Source organism: Oncorhynchus clarkii, unplaced genomic scaffold, assembly GCF_045791955.1.
Source record: "Oncorhynchus clarkii lewisi isolate Uvic-CL-2024 unplaced genomic scaffold, UVic_Ocla_1.0 unplaced_contig_6721_pilon_pilon, whole genome shotgun sequence".
In the NCBI taxonomy this organism is placed as follows: Eukaryota; Metazoa; Chordata; class Actinopteri; order Salmoniformes; family Salmonidae; genus Oncorhynchus; species Oncorhynchus clarkii.
Genome location: NW_027260976.1, coordinates 402,913 through 412,500, shown reverse-complemented (window position 1 = coordinate 412,500; position 9,588 = coordinate 402,913).

Sequence of the window (9,588 nt, the reverse complement as noted above, 5' to 3'; positions counted from 1 at the left end):
GCGGTGCACAATTGGCCCAGCATCGTCCGGGTTAGGGGAGGGTTTTGGCCCAGCATCGTCCGGGTTAGGGGAGGGTTTTGGCCCAGCATCGTCCGGGTTAGGGGAGGGTTTGGCCCAGCATCGTCCGGGTTAGGGGAGGGTTTGGCCCAGCATCGTCCGGGTTAGGGGAGGGTTTGGCCGGCCGGGATTTCCTTGGCCCATCGGGCTCTGGCTACTCCATGTTGCGGGCCGGCCGCCTGCAAACTGACTTCGGTCACCAGTTGTGTTTCCTCCGACACGTTGGTGCTTCCGGGTTGAGCAAGAAGCAGTGCGGCTTGGCAGGGTTGTATTTCGGAGGATGCATGGCTCTCGACCTTCGCCTCTCCCGAGTCCGTAGGGGAGTTGCAGCGATGGGACAAGACTGTAACTACCAATTAGGGAGAACAAATATATAAATACAAAGAAAGAAAATTGTTTACATTTTTTGAAGCTTCAAAAGCTTATTTTATTCTAAAATGTTATTCACAGACTAGATAATCCAGCCACGTGACAGGTGTGGCATATCAAGAAACTGATTAAACAACATGATCATTACACCTGTGTACCTTGTGCTGGGGACAATAAAAGGACACTCTAAAATGTGCAGTTTTGTCACACAACACAATGCCACAGATGTCTCAAGTTTTGAGGGAGCGTGCAATTGACGTGCTGACTGCAGGAATGTCCACCAGAGCTGTGGCAGATAATTGAATGTGCATTTCTCTACCATAAGCCGTGTTCAATGCAGTTTTAGAGAATTTGACTGTACGTCCAACCGGCCTCACAAACGTAGACCACGTGTAACCACGCCAGCCCAGGACCTCTACATCCAGCTTCTTCACCTGCGGGATCATCTGAGACCAGCCACTCGGACAGCTGATGAAGCTGTGGGTTTGCACAACCGAAGAATTTCTTCACAAACTATCAGAAACCTTCTCAGGGAAGCTCATCTGCGTGCTCGTTGTCCTCACCAGGGTCTTGACCTGACTGCAGTTCGGTGTCGTAATCGACTTCAGTGGGCAAATGCTCACCTTCGACGGCCGCTGGCACGCTGGAGAAGTATGTTCTTTACAGATTAATCCCTGTTTCAACTGTACCGGGCAGATGTCAGAGAGCTTGTATGGCGTTGTGTGGGTGAGCTGTTTGCTGATGTCAACGTTGTGAACAGAGTGCCCCATGGTGACAGTGGGGTTATGGTATGGGCAGGCATAAGTTACGGACAACGAACACAATTTAAATTTTATCGGTGGCAATTTAAGTACACAGAGATACCGTGAGGAGATCCTAAGGCCCATTGTTGTGCCATTCATCCTCCGCCATCACCTCATGTTTCAGCAAGATAATGCACGGCCCCATGTCGCAAGGATCTGTACACACTTCCTGGAAGCTGAACATTTCTCAGTTCTTCCATGACCTGCGTACTCACCAGACATGTCACCCATTGAGCATGTTTGGGATGCTCTGGATCGAGTTGTACGACGGCGTTTTCCAGTTCCCTCCAATATCCAGCAACTTCACACAGCCATTGAAGAGGAGCGGGACAACATTCCACAATCAACAGCCTGATCAACTCTATGCCAAGGTGATGTGTCGGGCTGCATGAGGCAAATGGTAATCAGACCAGATACTGACTGGATCTGAGCCACGTCCCTACCTTTTTTTAAAGGTGTCTACGACCAACAGCTACATATCTGTATTCCAAAATTAGGGGCTAATTTATTTATTTAAATTGACTGAAATCTTTTAATTTGTTGCGTTTATATTTTTGTTCAGTATATTTACATAATTTCTGTTCAGTATATTTACATAATTTCTGTTCAGTATATTTACATAATTTCTGTTCAGTATATTTACAATATTACTTAGCCACATCCCCAATTGTTTTAATTAGGATTTATTGACATAGCTTAGGGAGCTTGATTTATTGACATAGTTTAGGGAGCTGGATTTATTGACATAGCTTAGGGAGCTTGATTTATTGACATAGTTTAGGGAGCTGGATTTATTGACAGCATAGGGAGCTTGATTTATTGACATAGCTTCGGGAGCTGGATTTATTGACGTAGCTTAGGGAGCTTGATTTATTGACATAGCTTAGGGAGCTGGATTTATTGACGTAGCTTAGGGAGCTGGATTTATTGACGTAGCTTAGGAGCTGGATTTTTTTGACGTAGCTCAGGGAGCTTGATTTATTGACGTAGCTTAGGGAGCTTGATTTATTGACATAGTTTAGGGAGCTTGATTTATTGACATAGCTTAGGGAGCTGGATTTATTGACGTAGCTTAGGGAGCTGGATTTATTGACGTAGCTTAGGAGCTGGATTTTTTTGACGTAGCTCAGGGAGCTTGATTTATTGACGTAGCTTAGGAGCTGGATTTATTGACATAGCTTAGGGAGCTAGATTTATTGACATAGCTTAGGGAGCTAGATTTATTGACGTAGCTTCGGGAGCTGGATTTATTGACGTAGCTTAGGGAGCTTGATTTTTTTGACGTAGCTTAGGGAGCTTGATTTATTGACGTAATTTAGGGAGCTGGATTTATTGATGTAGCTTAGGGAGCTGGATTTATTGGGAGCTGGATTTATTGACATAGCTTAGGGAGCTGGATTTATTGACATAGTTTAGGGAGTTGGATTTATTTACATAGCTTCGGGAGCTGGATTTATTGACGTAGCTTAGGGAGCTTGATTTATTGACGTAACTTAGGGGGCTGGATTTATTGATGTAGCTTAGGGAGCTTGATTTTTTGACGTAGCTCAGGGAGCTTGATTTATTGACGTAGCTTAGGGAGCTTGATTTATTGATGTAGCTTAGGGAGCCAGATTTATTGACATAGCTTAGGGAGCTAGATTTATTGACATAGCTTAGGGAGCTAGATTTATTGACATAGCTTCGGGAGCTGGATTTATTGACGTAGCTTAGGGAGCTTGATTTTTTGACGTAGCTTAAGGAGCTTTATTTATTGACGTAACTTAGGGAGCTGGATTTATTGATGTATCTTAGGGAGCTGGATTTATTGACGTAGCTTAGGGGGCTGGATTTATTGACAGTTTAGGGAGCTGGATTTATTGACATGGCTTAGGGAGTTGGATTTATTGGGAGCTGGATTTATTGACATAGTTTAGGGAGCTGGATTTATTGACATAGTTTATGGAGCTGGATTTATTGACAGTTTAGGGAGCTGTATTTATTGACATAGCTTAGGGATCTGGATTTATTGGGAGCTGGATTTATTGACATAGTTTAGGGAGCTGGATTTATTGACATAGTTTAGGGAGCTGGATTTATTGACAGTTTAGGGAGCTGGATTTATTGACATAGTTTATGGAGCTGGATTTATTGGGAGCTGGATTTATTGACATAGTTTAGGGAGCTGGATTTATTGACATAGTTTAGGGAGCTGGATTTATTGACAGTTTAGGGAGCTGGATTTATTGACAGTTTAGGGAGCTGGATTTATTGACATAGCTTAGGGAGCTGGATTTATTGACGTAGCTTATGGAGCTGGATTTATTGGGAGCTGGATTTATTGACATAGTTTAGGGAGCTGGATTTTTTGACAGTTTAGGGAGCTGGATTTATTGACATAGTTTATGGAGCTGGATTTATTGACAGTTTAGGGAGCTGTATTTATTGACATAGCTTAGGGATCTGGATTTATTGGGAGCTGGATTTATTGACATAGTTTAGGGAGCTGGATTTATTGACATAGTTTATGGAGCTGGATTTATTGACAGTTTAGGGAGCTGGATTTATTGACAGTTTAGGGAGCTGGATTTATTGACATAGCTTAGGGAGCTGGATTTATTGACGTAGCTTATGGAGCTGGATTTATTGGGAGCTGGATTTATTGACATAGTTTAGGGAGCTGGATTTATTGACATAGTTTATGGAGCTGGATTTATTGACAGTTTAGGGAGCTGGATTTATTGACATAGTTTATGGAGCTGTATTTATTGACAGTTTAGGGAGCTGTATTTATTGACATAGCTTAGGGATCTGGATTTATTGGGAGCTGGATTTATTGACATAGTTTAGGGAGCTGGATTTATTGACATAGTTTAGGGATAAAACACAATACTTTATAGCCTTTAACCTTTATTTTACTAGGCAAGTCACGTAACCAATGTGATATTTTTTTATGAAACCATTATGATGTTTCCTTGATGTGACAATATGATGTTTCCTTGATGTGACAATATGATGTTTCTTTGCAATACTGTAATATTATGACATCCTGTTATGGTTCTCGTCAGGTCATCCACAGGGGGAATCTCTCTGGGGTGTATTCACTAGGAACCAAACAGAAGCAAACCAAACGGGAGGGACTTATCTGAATTTGTCCAATAGAAACTCTCATTTTCCGTTGCAAACCGTCTTCCATTGTCAAAACGTTTTGCAACAGTGACTAATGAATACACCACTGGTCTTCAGTCTGAATCCCCACTATCCTATCCCCTGCAACATCTACAGATCTACAGGGACTGAATAGGTATAAGCAATGTGGCAGTAGTTTCTCTATGTCCATAGGAAGGCTATTGAAGCCATCACCATGTTGCTGATGTATACCTATCCAGTCTCTTCGGATCTGCAGAAACAGAAGGAGTAGTGAGTTTAGGAGGTTTCCAGAACACACTAGATTTCTGAAGAGTAAAAAGCCATTCACCCTCTGCTCTAGGACTGTCCTCACTGACGCTAGGCCTGATGGGTAATGTAGTTATTCCTGTTGAATGGACTACAAATACCTGTATGATTGACGGTCTTGAGCTGGTCATGTCACACAACGTCCGCTGGTTTCTCCGCAGCCATTTCCTGTTGACAGTTAACTGTAATTTCATGTTGATAGTCAATGATGTCACTTCCTGTTGATAGTCAATGATGTCACTTCCTGTTGATAGTTAGTGGCGTAACAACATAACATCGCTGCTTTACAGTATGTGGCAAGCACAAGTACAACACTGTCAGAACTCTGAAATGACATTTTAAATGCCTGGTTCACTCGCCTCGGTCATGTGATGTCAAACATATAGAGGCATCATCTGTGTGACAGAATATAACCTTAGGAGAGACCCCTCTTCCATGAGACGCTGAACCTTAGGAGAGACCCCTGTTCCATGAGACGCTGAACCTTAGGAGAGACCCCTGTTCCATGAGACGCTGAACCTTAGGAGAGACCCCTCTTCCATGAGACGCTGAACCTTAGGAGAGACCCCTGTTCCATGAGACGCTGAACCTTAGGAGAGACTCCTCTTCCATGAGACGCTGAACCTTAGGAGAGACCCCTCTTCCATGAGACGCTGAACCTTAGGAGAGACCCCTCTTCCATGAGACGCTGAACCTTAGGAGAGACCCCTCTTCCATGAGACGCTGAACCTTAGGAGAGACCCCTCTTAGGCACGGTTACATTCTTCTATTAATATAGGAATAAGTTGTTATTTATACTTTTTTCATGTGAAATAACCTCAGCTTTCTATAGTGGAGGATTTTAATGATATTTATTGTAGATATATCCTCTTCTTCTGTAATACCAACTAGACTCAGAACCCCTCAGTCCGCTCCGATACAATCCCTACGCTGTAGTAGGGCGGGGCCACGGCCCATTTCAGTTTAGATGATCCCTGAAGGGTCTGACTTGAAATGGAACTGGTCCCCTGCTCTGTGCTAGAGCTACAGCTGCCAAAGACAAAAGCGTTGTTGGTGAACTTTCTCTAGTGAAGTCTAAAGCAGGGCACCGTTAGTGAACTTCCTCTAGTGAAGACTAAAGCAGGACAACGTTAGTGAACTTCCTCTAGTGAAGTCTAAAGCAGGACAGTGAACTTCCTCTAGTGAAGACTAAAGCAGGACAACGTTAGTGAACTTCCTCTAGTGAAGACTAAAGCAGGACAACGTTAGTGAACTTCCTCTAGTGAAGTCTAAAGCAGGACAACGTTAGTGAACTTCCTCTAGTGAAGACTAAAGCAGGACAACGTTAGTGAACTTCCTCTAGTGAAGACTAAAGCAGGACAGTGAACTTCCTCTAGTGAAGACTAAAGCAGGACAACGTGAGTGAACTTCCTCTAGTGAAGACTAAAGCAGGACAGTGAACTTCCTCTAGTGAAGACTAAAGCAGGACAACGTGAGTGAACTTCCTCTAGTGAAGACTAAAGCAGGACAGTGAACTTCCTCTAGTGAAGACTAAAGCAGGACAACGTTAGTGAACTTCCTCTAGTGAAGTCTAAAGCAGGACAGTGAACTTCCTCTAGTGAAGACTAAAGCAGGACAACGTTAGTGAACTTCCTCTAGTGAAGACTAAAGCAGGACAACGTTAGTGAACTTCCTCTAGTGAAGTCTAAAGCAGGACAGTGAACTTCCTCTAGTGAAGACTAAAGCAGGACAACGTTAGTGAACTTCCTCTAGTGAAGTCTAAAGCAGGACAACATTAGTGAACTTCCTGTAGTGAAGACTAAAGCAGGACAGTGAACTTCCTCTAGTGAAGTCTAAAGCAGGACAGTGAACTTCCTCTAGTGAAGACTAAAGCAGGACAACGTTAGTGAACTTCCTCTAGTGAAGACTAAAGCAGGACAGTGAACTTCCTCTAGTGAAGTCTAAAGCAGGACAACGTTAGTGAACTTCCTCTAGTGAAGACTAAAGCAGGACAGTGAACTTCCTCTAGTGAAGACTAAAGCAGGACAGTGTTAGTGAACTTCCTCTAGTGAAGACTAAAGCAGGACAGTGTTAGTGAACTTCCTCTAGTGAAGTCTAAAGCAGGACAGTGAACTTCCTCTAGTGAAGACTAAAGCAGGACAACGTTAGTGAACTTCCTCTAGTGAAGACTAAAGCAGGACAACGTTAGTGAACTTCCTCTAGTGAAGACTAAAGCAGGACAGTGAACTTCCTCTAGTGAAGTCTAAAGCAGGACAACGTTAGTGAACTTCCTCTAGTGAAGTCTAAAGCAGGACAACGTTAGTGAACTTCCTCTAGGGAAGACTAAAGCAGGACAACGTTAGTGAACTTCCTCTAGTGAAGACTAAAGCAGGACAGTGTTGGTGAACTTCCTCTAGTGAAGACTAAAGCAGGACAACGTTAGTGAACTTCCTCTAGTGAAGACTAAAGCAGGACCATTTATCATCGTTACTGATCTTACTCTATGACTCTAAACCAGGAGTTCCCAAACTGTTTGGGCCGCGACCTCACCATGTAAAAACAAGGGATGTAATCAACGGCCAATGACAGTCTATTACAAATCTGTCTGACAGTACTTTTGACAGTATTTCAATCTGAAGGAGGTGTGGTTTGAAGGGACTGAAATGCGTCAGAAACATATTGGGAAGTTCACAAGATCACCAGGCTATTAGTTCTCCCCAGTCTGATTTAGTTCCCCCCAGTCTGATTTAGTTCCCCCCAGTCTGATTTAGTTCCCCCCAGTCTGATTTAGTTCCCCCCAGTCTGATTTAGTTCCCCCAGTCTGATTTAGTTCCCCCAGTCTGATTTGGTTCCCCCCAGTCTGATTTAGTTCCCCCAGTCTGATTTGGTTCCCCCCAGTCTGATTTAGTTCCCCCAGTCTGATTTAGTTCCCCCAGTCTGATTTAGTGCCTGGTCTTATCCACTCTGTTCTAGTCAGTCCTGCACAGCTTTTCGGAATTGTAGAAGGAAACAGAACAGACACATCTGTGTTCCTATCTTTCAGTGATAGGGTCTTTTCAAAAGCTAGAGACACATTTAGCGTCTACCGGAGGTTACTGATGTAACCCTGCTTCTATGAACCAAGTGTAATTTTTATTGTTTTTATTTCATAGTTTCGTGACCCCCATTTTCAAATCAGGCGACCCCGCAGGGGGTCGCGACCCCCATTTTCAAATCAGGCGACCCCCATTTTCAAATCAGGCGACCCCACAGGGGGTCGCGACCCCCTAGTTTGGTAAATGTTGCTGTAGACCTTTTAGTGTTGAAAACCTTGTGACGATCACATAATAACTTCCTGAGAAAACCAGGAAGTAGTCTGGTGCTGTTTTCATTCATCTTCTTCTCGTTTGGTTTGGTGATCGGTTCTAGTGTCGATTGATGACGGGGCTTTGTGAGGTGTGAAGTCAGCCAGGATTAGGACGGATGTTTTAGGGCATCTAAATAGTCAAGACATCTCTCCTCTCCTCCATCTTCACTGAAGTGATCTGGACAGGTGCAAGCTAAGTAAAGCCATTTTGTTTTCACTTAAGTCTGTGTTCTCAGATCAGTTCAGATTAAGATAAGGAGAGGAGACTAGGAGAGGAAGCCACAACAGCCTAAGTAGATGCACCCTTGGTCTCTTGGCGTTTGTCTTTAGGATACCTGTGGGTTTCTCTCTTTCAGCAAACTGTTCGTTCAGGGCTGTAGGCTGACAATGTACATTCTTTTGGTACTTCCATTGATTGCCTGAAGAAGTATTTTGGGATGTGGTGGTGGTCTGTCGGTAGAGCTTTGTGTTCATGTTTTACGAGCATGATCCGGGACACGTTTTATTGATCCAGAATCGTTTTATTGATCCCTTCTTTATTTATTTTATATAACCTTATTATTGAAGATTATACTACAGGAATGTTGTTTCGTGTACATCCAAGCGTCTTTGTTTGTTTTTAAACTGTAATGTGCTGCGTTACAATAAACAGACTGTTTGCCATGACAGTGTTCCTGAAGTTATTTACCACAGATATGAGGAATACTGAATCACTGCTTCGTTTCATTATTACCGACAGCGTGATGATGATGATGTTGATGATGATGATGATCGGAGTCCGTCTGACCTCACTGTGTCCTGTCACTGTCCAGAGGAGTCTGTAGTGTATAGTGTAGTCTATAGTACAGTCTATAGTGTAGTCTATAGTCTATAGTGTAGTGTATAGTCTAGTCTATAGTCTATAGTGTAGTGTATAGTCTAGTCTATAGTCTATAGTACAGTCTATAGTGTAGTATATAGTCTAGTCTATAGTCTATAGTGTAGTGTATAGTCTATAGTCTATAGTACAGTCTATAGTCTAGTCTATAGTCTAGTCTATAGTCTATATTACAGTCTATAGTGTAGTATATAGTCTGGTCTATAGTCTATAGTGTAGTATATAGTCTAGTCTATAGTCTATAGTGTAGTCTATAGTCTAGTCTATAGTCTATAGTGTAGTGTATAGTCTAGTCTATAGTGTAGTGTATAGTCTCTGGTCTAGTCTATAGTCTATAATTTTTCTGTAGTCTATAGTCCAGTCTATAGTATAGTCTATAGTACAGTCTATAGTGTAGTCTATAGTCTAGTCTATAGTGTAGTCTCTGGTCTAGTCTATAGTGTAGTCTATAGTCTCTGGTCTAGTCTATAGTCTAGGCTATAGTCTAGTCTATGGTCTACAGTGTAGTCTATAGTGTAGTATACAGTCTATAGTGTAGTCTATAGTGTAGTCTATGGTCTATAGTGTAGTCTATGGTCTATAGTGTAGTCTATAGTCTATAGTGTAGTCTGGTCTATAGTGTAGTCTATGGTCTACAGTGTAGTCTATGGTCTATAGTGTAGTCTATAGTCTATTGTGTAGTCTGGTCTATAGTGTAGTCTATGGTCTACAGTGTAGTCTAT